Source organism: Ambystoma mexicanum, chromosome 5q (assembly GCF_040938575.1).
Source record: "Ambystoma mexicanum isolate Mex_15411 chromosome 5q, UKY_AmexF1_1, whole genome shotgun sequence".
Taxonomy (NCBI): Eukaryota; Metazoa; Chordata; class Amphibia; order Caudata; family Ambystomatidae; genus Ambystoma; species Ambystoma mexicanum.
The window spans coordinates 334439454-334452066 of NC_090933.1; the positions used below are offsets into that span (position 1 = coordinate 334439454).

Below are 12613 nucleotides of genomic sequence, written 5' to 3' on the forward strand. Positions count from 1 at the left end.
CAGCCATGGCCTGCACCTGCAAGCACGAGAGATCACAATGACAAACGAACCCAATGATTTATAATGAAGCAAAGTGAAGTGGAAGAACAAATAAAGCAATTGCACGTGCGCTGACCCCCCCCATGATTAGTTCCGGTGCCCAAAAAAGAGTGCCGGTGTTGGGCACCGGCAACCACCCCCACAAATTAAGCACTGGTGAAAGTACAGAAACATATTAAAGTTTGCCTATGATATGCTAAATAAACCGGCACTCTAAGGTGGGGGGGGGCTATAGAGAGCTTTGTGTGGCAACTACCTGAACACTTGTCCTGCTGTGTTCCTGCTTCCCCGCTGATAATGTCTTTGTATGCTGTATATTTGCTTCCTAATACAAGAAGCTTGATTTACCATCAGTCTGTGTCTATCCGCTTATTTGCTTATATTGCTTAGTTGCTGCATTCTGACGCCAGTGCTTAGGAAGGGACACATTCTTGGCCTCGACACCTTATATTAAGAAAGAAGAGGCCTCAAATATACATGCATGGTACCTAGTCCTAACCCATGGGTGAGAGTTGACCTTGTGGGTAGATGGAAGAGAATGAAAAAAAACATGTTTTCAGTGTTCCTTCCTTCGGGCACCCGTATGCACAATGAAATAGATCAACAGAAAGAGAATGTCCAAGGGAAAGTGGAATGCAACCAATAGGCAATCAAGATTCAGCCTTGTACAAACAACACATAGGGCCTCATTACGAGTTGGGCGCAAAGGGATACAGGGTACCGGTAAGGACACCGGTGCCGGTAATCCCTTTGCGCCCTATTCCGAGTTCCCTTAGCGGGTCCCTTTCTTGACGCCTGGTTTTACCAGGCGTTATGGACGGAACCTGTTAAGGGACTTTAGAGCTAATAACAGTACCGCAGTATGCTGTACCGTTATTAGCGCCTTCCCATTGAGCCCTATGGGGGCTCAAATGGGAATAGGGAATGGCTTTTTCAATGGGTATTTACCGGTGCCTCAAAGGTCAGAATAGACCGGTAAGTCCCCATTGAACCAGGGCGGACTCGGTACCTCCATACTCAGAACAAGGCCCATAGATTCAAAATGGTTTTCAGGGCAGTGCCACAGTCACTCTACACAAAAAACAAACTGCTTAAAATGAAAAAGAATTGTCAGGTCTTAAAGAAGGAAAACTCAAATATTTTCTAAAATTGATTGAGCACATGGCCAGGAGTCTTGTAATAAATTAAGGGACTTAAAATGTGGTTTGGAATAACCAACACTAAAATATTCTTAAATGAAAACACATACCAAACCTAGCTGACAAATATTGTGGAGGAGTGGTAAATACAGCTGTTTGTAACTTTTTGGATGCAGTGCTGGACATGTAATATGGATAAAGTGAGCTCTGTTACCCTGGTTACAATGGGTGGGCACGCCATTGCCTATAGAAATCCAAGGCGGATGCAATAGATACCAACCTCCCTAGGATGGATGTCAGAAGCACAGTCACACTCCTCATCTATAATGAAAGAAACATGAATGTGGTGAAAATAAAATAATTTTGTCAGAACTAAACGAGGGAAAACTAAAACATTTTTGAAAAATTGATCAGATCATTTGGCCACACATCACTGAAATACAAGAACATTTTTATTACAATTATGCATGCCGTATCCAATAATAAAATAAATCTAAAATAAACACATTTCAAATTTAGCTGGGAAATAACATGAAGGGGGATTATTTTAGCCCTTAGAATCTAGTCATGAGGCCAATTTATCTGGGGTTCAAGCTTACATTACATGTACCTCTTTAATTCTGGTGTAGGGAGAACAAAAACACTTTTTGCATGCTTTATTTGTAGCTTCTTATTAGGCAACTGCTATTTTCCATTGGTTGTGGTTTATGTATTTATTTTGTATTTCTTTGAATTCATGAAGATTGTTGCCAAAGCACTGCACACAATTTACAAGAGTGCAGTATGACAAAGGTGCCTGTGTGGCATTGGAGACTGATGGTATGGGGGCTTTGGGACTATGGATCTCCTATAGCTGCCATGTTGGTGGTCCTGGATAGAGTATGTGGGGATTTTCATTGGTGCCACACCGCGGTCTCCTTGCATAACAGGGGTCAGTTGCATGGTTCACCCGATAGAAACCGCTCCACATGTGAGAACCCCAAACTAAATTAAACGACCATCAGAGGGAAGTTTGGGGAGAAAGCTGCACTCCTATATTTACCCCTGGTTTACTAAAGAAAAATCCATACTGGACCAGGACACCACACTCAAAGTTGAAGGCACATGAGAAATGGGACAGGAGTGGTGCACTTCCAATTCACAAGTGTGCATTTTAAATCACAGGTAAGATAGCAATGGGGAAGGCATAGGAGCAGAGAAAGTGCAACACCCCCTTTTTTTAAAAAAACAACAAAAAAACGTAATGGGGTGAAAACCCTCCAGAAATTGTCAGGGGGTGAGACCTGCATTCAGTAGGCAGACAGAGAGAGGCAGGGAAGACGAAAGAAATTCAAGATAGACACCCCACCTCATACAGATTATATCTCACTAAGCCCAACCACGCAGAAAATAACAGAAATGTATTGGCCACAACCAATCACAGCAGAGACCAAACAGTCACAGCAGCAACCTGTTGCTTTAGAGAACAGCCCTGGGAATGTGACCAGGACGTAATAGAATAAAAAGCACCAAACACATTCAGTATGTGGGTAGCTGGAGGGATGGAATGAAAGCAGTTGACGTGAGTTGATGAGCAGAAGAAGGTATGTACTAAGAGGCTGGAGAAGCTGACTATGGTTGAGGAGGAAGAGTGAGCAGCTAGAGGAGAAGGGGCCAGAGGAGTGGGCGTTATCAAGTAACTTGAATGAAGGTACACTGTTAACAGCATGTCAGTAGTTTGGAGATTTTAAAGATGAGGTTCTGAGTCATGTAGAGGAAGGAGATGGAATTAGTGAGGAGGTTGGATACTAAGAGGAAGGATCCTGTTAATCATGTAGAGGAAGAAGGTGGAATTAAAGACAAGGGTGGATGTTTTTAGAAGGAGTTTGAGATTGAAGAAGGGAAGAAGAGGTTATAGTAAGAGTTGAGAAGAAAAGTGTATGGATGAGGTTTAAGGTGGAGAAACATGAACAGGATGGTCATGGGTTAGGGGTGAGACCGCCATATGGAGGGGTAGAGCCTAAGTAGGGTGGATGAACAAGCATGTGGCATGGTGGTGAGGAGGGTAGGACAACCTGAGCTCATGCTAGAACAGGTGGGAACCCTCCCAGCTTAGGGAACGCCACATCCTTACTCCAAACATAAAGAGTCCAGAGGTTATGTCCTCTGTTGCTTAAAGATTTAACGTGTGCATCTCTGTCTGTGCTGCCAGAACTGGACACAGAAACGGTTGAGAGTTGAAAGGCATCATCCAAGGCAGTGGGATTTGGCCATCCCTAAATAGTAAAACCCAGAGAGTTGTTTACCCATAGCATAAATAATCAATTTTCTTTGTAAGAGTAATACACCAATGTCTAGAATGCAAATAACATGATGCTACATTCTGAACTGAAAGGTGAAATACAAGAAGAACCTCCAAAGAGGAGTGGAGATAGGCAAGAGAGGGGGAATAATATGAATAGAGATGCAGAGCATTTAAGAGTTTAGGTGACAAAAGGAAAACTTAGCAAACTCTGGACAGTGCACAATGGGAATTGGGAAGAGCCACTACGAAAATAGAGGAGGATGAAAGAGGACAACTAGGAAACTAAACTGAAACAAGAGAAGAAAGATAAGTTGGTGCATTGCCATGAACACATTTAAAATAATGCTTAAATAGGCTAACTGGAAATGAGCAGGGTAGGCAAGCCAATGAAGAGCAGCAAGAGAAGGAGAGTTATGATAACAGCAAATGAGTAGATGTAGATGAGCAGCAAGAATAAGAATGGATGGGGAAAAGTAATCAAGTTAGGAGACAAACAATGTAAGACAAGAGACTTAGGGGCCGATTCATGGAACCAACGTGCGCCGAAAATCCTGGCGCGAGCATGCGCAAGCATGCCCAGGCGGAAAAAAACAGGCGCACGCGCACGCGTGCGATTCATGGAAGTCCCTGCGCGTGTTCACCGCGGGATGTGCGCCAAACCCGTGCATGGCGCACAAGTCACTGCAACATCGCGAAAGGCGTGCGCGACGCGCACAGTGAAAGCGCACAACCCCAGCACACACACCAGAAAGTGGGCGGGACATGGGGCATAACGCGCGGAATGGGGAACAACTCTCGAAAATAAGGGCGTAACTGGGGATGTACTGCAGGGAAGCAGACGGAACGCCCACACGCACTCGAACCACACGTATTCATGGAATCGAATAGGGCAAAGCCACGCACAGCCAAAGCCACGCACAAGCTGAAACACGGCCGCCACACGAAGGCAGGCGGTAGAGTCCCAGCGCATCAAAAAAGTGGCGCGCGGGAAGTTAAATACGCGATTGAGCGGGGTACGTGTATTTCGGGGGTGCGCGGGAAGTTACACACGCGATTGGCCTGGGTACGTGGATTCCAGGGGTGAGCGTGAAATTCTACACGCGATTGGCCTGGGTACGTGGATTCCAGGGGTGCGCGAGAAATTCTACACGCGATTGGCCTGGGTACGTGGATTCCAATGGTGCGCGAGAAATTCTACACGCGATTGGCCTGGGTACGTGGATTTCAGGGGTGCGCGATAAATCCCACACGCGATTGGCCTGGGTACGTGTATTTCAGGGGTGCGCGAGAAATTCTACACGCGATTGGCCTGGGTACGTGGATTCCAGGGGTGCGCGAGAAATTCTACATGCGATTGGCCTGGGTACGTGGATTTCAGGGGTGCGCGAGAAATCCCACACGCGATTGGCCTGGGTACGTGGATTTCAGGGGTGCGCGAGAAATTCTACACGCGATTGGCCTGGGTACGTGGATTCCAGGGGTGCGTGAGAAATTCTACACGCGATTGGCCTGGGTACGTGGATTCCAGGGGTGCGCGAGAAATTCCACACGCGATTGGCCTGGGTACGTGGATTTCAGGGGTGCGCGAGAAATTCTACACGCGATTGGCCTGGGTACGTGGATTTCAGGGGTGCGCGAGAAATTCCACACGCGATTGGCCTGGGTACGTGGATTTCAGGGGTGCGCGAGAAATCCTACACGCGATTGGCCTGGGTACGTGGATTTCAGGGGTGCGCGAGAAATTCTACACGCGATTGGCCTGGGTACGTGTATTTCAGGGGTGCGCGAGAAATTCTACACGCGATTGGCCTTGGTACGTGTATTTCAGGGGTGCGCGAGAAATTCTACACGCGATTGGCCTTGGTACGTGGATTTCAGGGGTGCGCGAGAAATTCTACACGCGATTGGCCTGGGTACGTGGATTTCAGGGGTGCGCGAGAAATCCCACACGCGATTGGCCTGGGTACGTGGATTTCAGGGGTGCGCGAGAAATTCTACACGCGATTGGCCTGGGTACGTGGATTCCAGGGGTGCGCGAGAAATTCTACACGCGATTGGCCTGGGTACGTGGATTCCAGGGGTGCGCGAGAAATTCCACACACGATTGGCCTGGGTACGTGGATTTCAGGGGTGCGCGAGAATTTCTACACGTGATTGGCCTGGGTACGTGGATTTCAGGGGTGCGCGAGAAATTCCACACGCGATTGGCCTGGGTACGTGGATTTCAGGGGTGCGCGAGAAATCCTACACGCGATTGGCCTGGGTACGTGGATTTCAGGGGTGCGCGAGAAATTCTACACGCGATTGGCCTGGGTACGTGTATTTCAGGGGTGCGCGAGAAATTCTACATTTCAGGGGTGCGCGAGAAATTATACACGCGATTGGGCCTGTGCGAGTGGGGCAGTGTATCACGTGGGTGTGCGGGAAGTCGAAGGGGTGAATTGCCAGTGTGGGTCCTCCCAGGTCTCCCCTCTACCCCCACCACGACCTCTGCAGGCAGCCCACACCACAGGGGACTACCCTGCACCCCTGGTCATGTCCCGCAGGCAGCCCTTCCACCATGGGCATGCCCCCCAGCCAAGCCACATGTCCACTTGCACCCCCACCCCCCAGCACCGTGGGGCACCTGCCAGCAGGCCCCCAACCATGTCCCACTCATGTCCCCTTGCACCCCCACCCCCCAGCAGGCCCCCACTCATGTCCCCTTGCACCCCCACCCCCCAGCACTGTGGGGCACCTGCCAGCAGGCCCCCACTCATGTCCCACTCATGTCCCCTTGCACCCCCACCCCCCAGCAAGCCCCCACTCATGTCCCCTTGCACCCCCACCCCCCAGCACTGTGGGGCACCTGCCAGCAGGCCCCCACCCATGTCCAACTCATGTCTCCCACCACCCCCACCCCTCCAGTCACCAGGGGCAGCCTCCACCAGGCCCCCACCCATGTCTCCCACCACCCCCACCCCCCAGCCACCAGGGGCAGCCTCCAGCAGGCCCCCACTCATGTCCCCCTGTACCCCCGTCCCCCAGCAGTGCAGGGTCACCCTCCACCAGGCCCCCACTCATGTCTCCCACCACCCCCACCCCTCCAGTCACCAGGGGCAGCCTCCAGCAGGCCCCCACTCATGTCTCCCACCACCCCCACCCCCCAGCCACCAGGGGCAGCCTCCAGCAGGCCCCCACTCATGTGTCCCACCACCCCCGTCCCCCAGCAGTGCAGGGTCACCCTCCACCAGGCCCCCACTCATGTCTCCCACCACCCCCCCAGCCACCAGGGGCAGCCTCCAGCAGGCCCCCACTCATGTCCCCCTGCACCCCCACCCCCCAGCAGGCCCCCACTCATGTCCCCTTGCACCCCCACCCCCCAGCCACCAGGGTCACCCTCCACCAGGCCCCCACTCATGTCTCCCACCACCCCACCCCTCCAGTCACCAGGGGCAGCCTCCACCAGGCCCCCACCCATGTCTCCCACCACCCCCACCCCCCAGCCACCAGGGGCAGCCTCCAGCAGGCCCCCACTCATGTGTCCCACCACCCCCGTCCCCCAGCAGTGCAGGGTCACCCTCCACCAGGCCCCCACTCATGTCTCCCACCACCCCCACCCCCCAGCCACCAGGGGCAGCCTCCAGCAGGCCCCCACTCATGTGTCCCACCACCCCCGTCCCCAGCAGTGCAGGGTCACCCTCCACCAGGCCCCCACTCATGTCTCCCACCCCCCAGCCACCAGGGGCAGCCTCCAGCAGGCCCCCACTCATGTCTCCCACCACCCCCACCCCCCAGCCGCCAGGGGCAGCCTCCAGCAGTCCCCCACTCATGTGTCCCACCACCCCCGTCCCCCAGCAGTGCAGGGTCACCCTCCACCAGGCCCCCACTCATGTCTCCCACCCCCCAGCCACCAGGGGCAGCCTCCAGCAGGCCCCCACTCATGTCTCCCACCACCCCCACCCCCCTGCCACCATGTCCACCCTCCAGCAGGCCCCCACTCATGTCTCCCACCACCCCCACCCCCCAGCCACCAGGGGCACCCTCCAGCAGGCCCCCACTCATGTCCCCCTGCACCCCCACCCCCCAGCAGGCCCCCACTCATGTCCCCTTGCACCCCCACCCCCCAGCCACCAGGGGCAGCCTCCAGCAGGCCCCCACTCATGTCTCCCACCACCCCCACCCCTCCAGTCACCAGGGGCAGCCTCCACCAGGCCCCCACCCATGTCTCCCACCACCCCCACCCCCCAGCCACCAGGGGCAGCCTTCAGCAGGCCCCCACTCATGTCCCCCTGCACCCCCACCCCCAGCAGGCCCCCACTCATGTCCCCTTGCACCCCCACCCCCCAGCCACCAGGGTCACCCTCCACCAGGCCCCCACTCATGTCTCCCACCACCCCCACCCCTCCAGTCACCAGGGGCAGCCTCCACCAGGCCCCCACCCATGTCTCCCACCACCCCCACCCCCCAGCCACCAGGGGCAGCCTCCAGCAGGCCCCCACTCATGTCTCCCACCACCCCCACCCCCCAGCCACCAGGGGCAGCCTCCAGCAGGCCCCCACTCATGTCCCCCTGCACCCCCACCCCCCAGCAGGCCCCCACTCATGTCCCCTTGCACCCCCACCCCCCAGCCACCAGGGGCAGCCTCCAGCAGGCCCCCACTCATGTCTCCCACCACCCCCACCCCCCAGCCACCAGGGGCAGCCTCCAGCAGGCCCCCACTCATGTGTCCCACCACCCCCGTCCCCCAGCAGTGCAGGGTCACCCTCCAGCAGGCCCCCACTCATGTCTCCCACCACCCCCACCCCCCAGCCACCAGGGGCAGCCTCCAGCAGGCCCCCACTCATGTGTCCCACCACCCCCGTCCCCCAGCAGTGCAGGGTCACCCTCCAGCAGGCCCCCACTCATGTCTCCCACCACCCCCACCCCCCAGCCACCAGGGGCAGCCTCCAGCAGGCCCCCACTCATGTGTCCCACCACCCCCGTCCCCCAGCAGTGCAGGGTCACCCTCCACCAGGCCCCCACTCATGTCTCCCACCCCCCAGCCACCAGGGCCACCCTCCACCAGGCCCCCACTCATGTGTCCCACCACCCCCACCCCCCAGCACTGTGGGGCACCTGCCAGCAGGCAGTCAGGCAGCAGCAGATGGCAGGTGGGAGCGTGCTCGGGGCTCTGGGGGGCAGTAGTTCGGCCTTCTGGGCAGGAGCGTGGTCTCCCGTGTGCTTACGCGTGGCCAGCCTGATACGGAGTGATTTGGCACGTGAAAATGCTGCACGTCAGCGTGTAATTCGAGGAAAGGCCCTTAGCGCGTAAGCGCGTCTGCACGCATACGCATTTTCATTGGACCAAAGGCCCTCAGCGCGTGAGCGCGTCTGTGACGTGACGTGCGAGGGTGTATCCCTCATTGCACGTGATGACAGAACACACGTGGATTCCAACCAATCGCGTGTGGAACTACCCGCGCACCCAGAAACACACGTACCCAGGCCAATCACGTGTACGCTCGCTCCCCTCCGATCACACGCGATGACACCCGAATACGGGAAACCAACGAGTCCGCCCACACGGAGGCGTCCCGCGCCCGCGCACAGCATAAAAGTGCGCACAAACAACAAACGCGTATATACAGCGACGATGAATGCCCCATTTGTTGCTGCACTGATTGAGGGACACCGCAGGAGGAGGAGAATAGCCAGGGCACGCATTTTTACACCACGGACCAGCCTTTTTGGGATGCCCGACGACCACGTCTATGGCAGGTATAGGTTTCCACCTCATGTCATCCTAGACCTCGTCAGGGAGTGGGAAGATGACCTCACATCACCCACACTCTGTTCCCAAGCATTGAGCCCCTTGGAGAAGGTGCTCAATGTCCTGCATTTCTTGGCCACTGGGTCATTTCATCGGGCAACTGCCATAGTGGGGGGGTCTCACAGGCCACGCAGTCACGCTGCCTACACCAGGTCTTGAACATCATCACTGCGCGCCCCTCCGTCCGCAGGCACATATACATGCCCAGAACACCTGCAGAAAGGCAGGCCGTGCTCCAGGACTTTTACAGGGTTGCACACTTCCCTAAAGTGCTTGGTGCCATAGATTGCACCCATGTGGCCCTACGTCCACCTAGGGCAACGGAGCACATCTATCGGAACCGCAAGCACTGGCATTCCATCAACGTGCAGGTTGTATGCGATGCTAAAGGAATCATCACCTCCGTCTATGCAAACTACCCTGGCTCCAGTCATGACAGCTTCATATACCGAATGTCCGCCCTGAGCCGGGCCCTGGAAGCTGGTCAGCATGGCGACACATGGCTCCTAGGTGAGTACAAAAGCCTGTGCACATGCATGCATGTCACACACTGCCAAATACCAAAACCCTAATAATCACAACTATCATCACCTCCCCAGGGGACAGTGCCTACCCTCTGAGCAACCACATGATGACGCCAATCCGGAACCCCACCACCCCACCCCAGGTAAGGTACAACGAAGCCCACATTGCAACCAGGGGCATAGTGGAGCGCACATTCGGAGTGCTAAAGTCACGCTTCCGCTCCCTTGACCGCTCTGGTGGCCAGCTACTATATGCACCCCCAGTAGTGTGCAGGATCATTGTGGCAGCATGTGTCCTGCACAATGTTGCAACACGGCAGGGTGTACCAGTGGACATGGTGGTGCCCCCACATCCCCAACCACATGCACAGGCGCTGCCCGTGGGTGGGGACAGGGCGCGTGACGAGGCAGCCCGGACCCAGCTTGTGGCCACATACTTCACCTAAACTCCCACCCCTGCGGAGTGCACACAGGGCTGGCACATACCAGGTGACAATCGATGATGACAAAGAGACAGTCAACTGTCACAACCTAAACACCCTGAGAATGTTGCCACGGAAGTGCCACATTGTGTGCATCCCTAGCTACTCAAACAGAACCAATCCTGTGTGACCAAAAAAGGAACCAATGCAAGGTGCGTATCACAAACAGGCCATGACAATCCCTGGAATGTCCCACACACCCTCCCAACCCACATCACCTTGACCATCAGAACACCCACCTCTGGGGCATGCAGCCTTCTCCCCGCAAGGCCACTTTCCAACAGGATGCCCCTACCCCTTGCTCACCATGTCACAGCTTGCGTGTAAATAGGGCCCAGCCCCCTCAGAGGCCACATTTACTGTTACAAATACAAAATTGCAGAGAACTACAAGGAGGCAAACCCCCCAAAAATGCAAATATCTTGTAGGCGTAAAAAAAAACATGATGACTCTCCAATAGACGACTCGAAGTAGCAGGAAATGTCCAAGCACATGCACAAGCACAATGATCGAAATACCAAGGTAGCACTGTTCAGCAATGTTCAAACAGGAAGGGCACCATATACCATCCTCAACATACATTGATGATGCAACAACTGATGGCCAGTGTCACAGCTCTGCTGTCCACGCGCAGGAGTGCCACAAAACAAGCACCCCCTCCGTGGTCTGTGTGCCTGCAAGGTCAAACCTACACAGGCCACAGAGAACCTTGCGTGGAAGCAGGCACTGGGATACGTAGCATGGACAGGCATTGTCAACCAGGAGAACCAGAAAGAGGGGCAGGAGAGCGGATGTGGATTAGCAAAAGAAAGTATGCAAATTACAAGTATCCACAAAAACACATACCCAATTATACTAAACATGTACATCATGCACACTTCACCAGAAATGTCACATGCAAGCCAAAGAGACACTTATCCCTGGGGTGAGTGCTGGCCTCCTGCCTGCGCACTCTCTGGTCCGGTAACAGGAGCACTCCAATGCTGAAAAGAGAGCGTGAGTTACTAATCTGAATGTGTCATCACAACACCCCTCCCCCCCATCCATGGGCCAAAGCAAGTGACTCCTCCACAAGCAACCATCCCTGTCTGCTGCTGTGCACCCATACGTTAGCCTGTCCCACCGATGGTGCACACACTGTCAATGCAGTAAGGCAGGCGCATGTGGCCGTGCGGGAAACGGAAGACCAATGGGACAAGATGCGCACATGATACAATGGTCCCTGGCTGAGCTGCTCGACGTACATATCAAGGTGCAACTGCAGTACAAGTTGTGCACTGGCAGCCGCAGATCACAATAGCCAGTGCACCTGCCAACTAGCACATGCTAACAACATGCCCTGGCCACGAATCTGTGCCTCACTGGGTGTCCCTGTGCGTCGTATCAGGACATGGCTAGGAATGCCACTACACCAATAAGTATGCCTCAATGGACCGGGGATCACTCCTGGAAATGTCTCATGGCCCCAGCATGTGCCACTGACAACATGTAAAGCCACTTGCCATTTGGCCCTCAACGTATGCCAGCTGTACTGTGTGCATATCCAACAATGCCTGGCAAAGCACCACAGCACTGGTGCCACTCAGCATGCATGTGCAAGTGTCCTGGTGGAAGGTTGGCTGCGGTGTGGGCCCTTGTGCTGCTCACCTTGGCTGGAGAACCTGGAAACACGTCTGCTACTGTTGGACGTTTCCGCACAAGCCCTGTGCCCCTGCTTGCGCACACATCCACACATCTGCACCACCGAATTTGACCAGTCCTCTGCATCAGTCGTCCCCGTGTCTGCTGGCAAAGGCAGTCTGGAGCCTCAATCACCTGCAGGAAGTGCATGGAAGAAAAAATCAAGACATGAAAGTCCCCTGTGTGTGTCTACATGCTGTCTGTCACTGGGCCAGGTCACAGAGCTACATCCAAACACCTCCCACCATCATCCACAGGCCAAGGTTGCAGGCTACTGTGCACAGCATGAAGTGCATCAAGCACACTTACATGCAAGAACAAGACATACATGACAATCCACAACAATTAATGCATAAATCAATCACACAATCACCCAAAATAACTACAGACATCGGGTGGATGAAACGCAAACAATCCCCACTAGGGGTGTGAACACAAGTATCACAGCAGTAGACAGGCCACAGTTATGAGGCAAGTCCAATGCCCTTGTGTAAAATGTTGTTATACCGAACCATCCTAGCGAGCCCATAGATAAGGGAAGCAGGAGTGGCCTATGTGAGTCAGGACCCAAGCTGCAAACACATACACAAGACAAGCTCGAAGGGCCCTGCTGGAACAGACAGTGGATGCTTTCAAAAACCACAAAGCACCACACCGTCACATGAATGCACAAT

General features: G+C 54.5%; 1 protein-coding gene across 2 annotated transcripts in view; it reads right to left on the reverse strand.

Annotated features, from left to right (window-relative positions):
• The window catches only part of MC2R (melanocortin 2 receptor), a 310324-nt gene that overhangs the window by 19115 nt on the left and 278596 nt on the right, over positions 1-12613 (reverse strand). Inside the window, exon 3 of one of the 2 annotated variants that reach the window (XM_069622331.1) lies at positions 1459-1499. The exons of the other annotated variant lie outside the window; for it this stretch is intronic. The gene's annotated coding sequence lies outside the window, so the exon portion shown is untranslated. The remainder of the gene's footprint in view (positions 1-1458; positions 1500-12613) is intronic. 2 annotated transcript variants of the gene reach the window in all.